Source organism: Acipenser ruthenus, chromosome 2 (genome assembly GCF_902713425.1).
Source record: "Acipenser ruthenus chromosome 2, fAciRut3.2 maternal haplotype, whole genome shotgun sequence".
Lineage (NCBI taxonomy): Eukaryota > Metazoa > Chordata > Actinopteri > Acipenseriformes > Acipenseridae > Acipenser > Acipenser ruthenus.
This window is the reverse complement of record NC_081190.1, coordinates 61,207,546-61,212,252: the sequence shown is the minus strand read 5'-3', so window position 1 is coordinate 61,212,252 and position 4,707 is coordinate 61,207,546. Positions and strand designations below refer to the sequence as shown.

The following is a 4,707-nucleotide window of genomic DNA, read 5'->3' as shown; positions in this document are numbered from 1 at the left end:
TAACATGAAAAGCTGTGATCACCTTGGGGAGGAAAGCGGAGTTGGTGCGCAGCGAAAACTCTGCGTCCATCCTCCCACACACGCATGCAGGAGCTGTGCACAGACAGCGCCTGCAGCTCACTGATCTGCTTAGCAGAGGTGATAGCCAAAAGGAAGGCTGTCTTCATAGACAGATACTTCAGCCCTATGGAATCTAAAGGCTCAAATGGGGCCTTTGTAAGAGCCTGCAGTACAATGTTAAGGCTCCACTCAGGAAGAACAGTCCTCCTCGGAGGATGTAATCTCCGTGCGCCTTTAAGAAAGCGCGTAGCCAAAAAATGCGCACCCGGAGACCTAGAATCTACGGGGGTATGACAAGCAGATATAGCTGCCAGATACACTTTCAGTGTGGAAGGGGACCTTCCAGTGTCAAACAGTTCCTGCAGGAACTGCAATATAATTGGCATCGGGCAAGTAACGTGGGTCATGGCTCCTAGCCAGACACCAGGCTTGAAAACACTTCCACTTGTAGGTATAAACTGAGCTAGTGGAGTCTGCCCTAGCATTCTGCATAGTGCTCACAACCGCGTCCGACAGCCCCAGGGCTAGCCAGCGGTCCCTTTCAGGGGCCAGACCCACAACTGGAACCTGCTCGGATCCGGGTGCCAAAGGGAGCCATGTGCCTGAGTGAGGAGATCCAGGCGAAGCGGGATCTCCCAAGGATGGCCGTCCAGCAGCTGGCACAGGGTCGCAAACCATATCTTCCTGGGCCACCTGGGGGCCACTAGAAGAACTGACACTTTCTCCAACCGGACTTTCTCCAGGAAAGCCGGGAGCAACGGTATAGGAGGAAAAGCGTACAAAAACACTTTGGGCCAAACGTGCGCTAGGGCCTCTACGCCTAGTGGACCGCCTGAGCGATGGAGGGTGTACCATAGGGGGCAATGTGTCGTCTCCGCCAAAGCGAACAGATCGACCTGTGCCTTCCCGAACCGTTCCCAGATGCGCTCCACCGTCTGGGGTTGGAGACGCCACTCTGACGTGATGCGGACCTTTCCTGGAGAGGAGATCCGCTGCCAAGTTCACCACTCCCGGAATGTGCGTCGCCCGCAGGGACAGTAGGTTGGCTTGGGCCCATGCTAATAGCCTGAAGGCTATGCGATGTAACCCCGGAGATCGAAGGCCTCCCTGGTGGTTGATATACGCCACTACTGTTGTGCTGTCCGTTCAGATCAGCACATGTGCACCGCTCAGCACTGGAAGGAAGTGCTGGAGAGCCAGGAACACCGCCCGCAACTCCAGCATGTTCACGTGCAGGGGTGCCCAGCGGTCCGGCCAAGATCCGCTGACTCCCTTGCCCTGCCAGACTGCTCCCCAGCCCTGGCTGGAGGCATCTGTTGTCACCACTTGGCGATTCAATATTACTCCCATTTGCACCCCTTTGTGCAGGTGAGAGGGAACCCTCCACCAGCGTAGGGCCGCTGAGCATGTGCGAGACACAGTCAACCTGCAGTGTTTGTCGCGTTTGGCATTGAGGTGAAACGCATTGAGCCACGCTTGCAGCGGGCTCATGCGAAGCAGACCCAGCTGGATCGCTACTGTGGCTGTAGCCATCAGACCCAGTAGTTTCTGGCACAACCTGAGGGTTACCTTCGATCCCTGTCGAAACAGGTAGAGGCAATCTTGAATAGCTGCTATCCTGTCGTCCGACAGGTATACGCGCATTGCATTGGAGTCCAGCCGGAGCCCCAAATACGTGGTGCATTGCACTGGTGCGAGCTGACTCTTTGCATCGTTCAAGGCTAAGCCCAGCCTGACCAGATGCTCCGTCACAATTGCCGTGTGGGCTAGAGCTCCCTCTCGAGACTGGGCACAAATCAACCAGTCGTCGAGATAGTTTAAAACCCCTTCCCTTGCAGCCACAGGGGAGCCAGTACAGCGTCTACGCACTTTGAAAACGTACGCGGAGCTAGGGAGAGCCCGAACGGCAGCACAGCAAACTCGTATGCGCTTCCTTGAAAGGAAAACCGCAGGTATCGCCTGTGCTCTGGACGAATGGGGATATGAAAGTATGCGTCCCGCAAGTCCACAGTTGTGAACCAGTCGCCCAGCCGGACAGACTGGAGGATGTGACGGTGTGTAAGCATTCAGAACCTCCTTTCTTTCAGAAACCCATTCAAGAGCCTCAGATCTAAGATGGGGCGAACCCCTCCATCTCTTTTGGGTACCAGAAAGTATCTCGAGTAGTACCCCTCCTCCTGGGAGACGGGCTCTACTCGACAAATGGCCTGCTAGCGCAGCAAGGCGGCCACTTCTTCATGAAGTACCGAGGCTTGCAAGGGGTCTGTTATGGAGGTGTTTATAACACCCCGAAAGGGAGGAGGTCCCGAGTGAAACTGAAGCGCATAGCCGGTTTGCACGGTGGCGAGCACCCAGGCATCCGTGGTGCAAGCGTGCCAGTATTGCAGCTGTTGTGCCGAAAAGGGGGTCTGAGGCCGCCAGCCTTCAGGGGCCCTGCTGGGGCTGGGGCTGAGTAGTTTGGGGTGAGTGCGTAACGTGCTGGCCCTGAGGGCGACCCCTGAGACGCTGGTACGTGGATCGACCATGGCCTGTGTTTCCTTTACCAGCTGGTTGGGCTCTGTTACTCTGAAGGCGATGCCTTAGATCACCCCGTGGGGCTGTGGGGACTGGAATCGTTCTGGTGACAGTTTGAGTCTTGGGAGCCCGCCAATGGCTCGACCTTTTCCACGCCGGAGCGCGGGGAGGGAGCAGCGCAGCCACCTGATGGGAAGCCTCTCAGTCTCGAAGAGATTTCTGTAGAATCTCTTCCACAGCTGGCCCAAACGTATGTCCCGGGAATATGGGCACATCCAGCAGCGCAGTTTTATCTGCATCAGGGACCCTGGCCTGTGACAGCCACAGCTGTCTACGCACCACAACTAAGCCCGCAAGGTTTCGGCCCAGGGCTTGCCCCTGCAGGCTGGAGATCTGCAGCAGTGTATCCGACAGGAGACACAGCTCCGAAGCCACCGGCTCCGGGAGTGGGGCCTCGCGCAACACTCCATCCAGATACTCTGTCAGATATGAGTCTACTGGCGGAAACCCCGCCAGGCCAAGCTTATCCGCGCCCTCCAAGGAGGAGAGCAGCGTAGCCTGCTTGGAGACACTAGGGGCCGAAGCCGATCTATCCCAGGAGGAGCGCACTTCCTCCACAAAGTCTGGGAAGGCTGGGAAACACTGCGGGCGGGGAGCCAGCACCTGCGTCCGGAACACGGAGTGGCGCGGCTGTGCCGCCGGTGTCCAGGGAACCATGCAGGAACGCTGCAGCACGTTCCATAAGAGCCGAGACCGAGCTATGCAACAGGGTGGAATTGGATTCCTACACACACTCAGAGCCGGGTTCCTCCTCTGTAAGGGTGTCCCCCACCTGCATATCAGAGGAGAATGAAGCTGCCTCACCGGAGGCGGCTATGGACAGCCCGTCCTCCTGTGCCAGTTGGGGCGAGCCTTCCCACCCTCCTTGCGGCTGGAGACGGGGAGCAATTATGCTGCGCACTCGGGATGTCAGGCAGGGAGTCCAGGGGCGCGTCGTCGGGGGAACCAAAGGCCGTCGACGACCCCGCGGCGTAGGACGCAGAGCTCTCCTTTCTGGCTCTTTCCAGATGAGCTTATTTCACTCTATGCTGAAAAGCCTCGCAGACGCTGCAAGCCACATCCCTCTCGAGGGCCATGGTGGCATGCGGGACACCCAAGCACCGCACACAGAGGGTATGGTTATCCTCTTGTGGGATACTGGCGTTACAAGCCGTACAGGCATGGAACCCTGGAGTGGGTCTGTTTATATTTAGCATAGTTCCCATAGTTTATTTTTTTGGGGACTGATGTACAACAGACTAAGCCTGCACTATACCGTGCGGCACCACGAGGTATGTGCTAGCAGCTCAGCCCCAACGCAAAGCGAGCAACGTGCACAGCACTGCTCGTCCTCGAATGTTCAAGACGCCTTGTGCAGTGGGAGCGTAGCTGCGTACTCTGCGCTCTGTGCGTAACTTTTGGAAAGGAGCAACGAACACCTGTGCGTTGTATGTGCTGTGAATATTGTTCTACGTACACTGCGTACTGGGAACAAGTACCGTGTGCGTAAGCTCCTACGCTGGCGTCGGATAATACGCAGCCTGTGCCAAGAGAATCAGGCTATGCATGCGCTGCAGTGCCACAGCACCGGAGAGGACACTACGCAAAGTGTGTACCCAAACCGCGTGGTCAACACACACACCTGGTCAGCGCGAAGCGTGTACCAGGGGGGGACGGAGGCCGAAGCCGCGGTGGGTGAAGTTTTTGTCAAGCAAAAATTACAATTTATAAGAAGGAAGTAAAGGAGAGAGAGCACACCGAACACACATGAACCGACACACCGCAGCGGTCAGGTTCGGCCGGCAACCCCCCCCTTTCCGGGATACGGTAGTACCTAGCCCAGAGGAAGGGAGAGCGGAGGGATACGGCAGGCCTAGCCCCGAGGAGGATACTTGTGTATTTTACTATATATATATATATATATATATATATATATATATATATATATATATATATATATATATATATATATATATACACACACAGTACTGTGCAAAAGTTTTAGGCAGGTGTGAAAAAATGCTTTCAGAAATAGACATGTTAATAGATTATATTTATCAATTAACTAAATGCAAAGTGAGTGAACAGAAGAAA

At 55.6% G+C, this 4,707-nt stretch overlaps 1 pseudogene; it reads right to left on the bottom strand.

The window, feature by feature from the left end:
- Positions 1–584: 584 nt before the first annotated feature.
- Positions 585–3,291, bottom strand: LOC117409141 (uncharacterized; annotated as a pseudogene).
- Between the last annotated feature and the right edge of the window lie 1,416 nt (positions 3,292–4,707).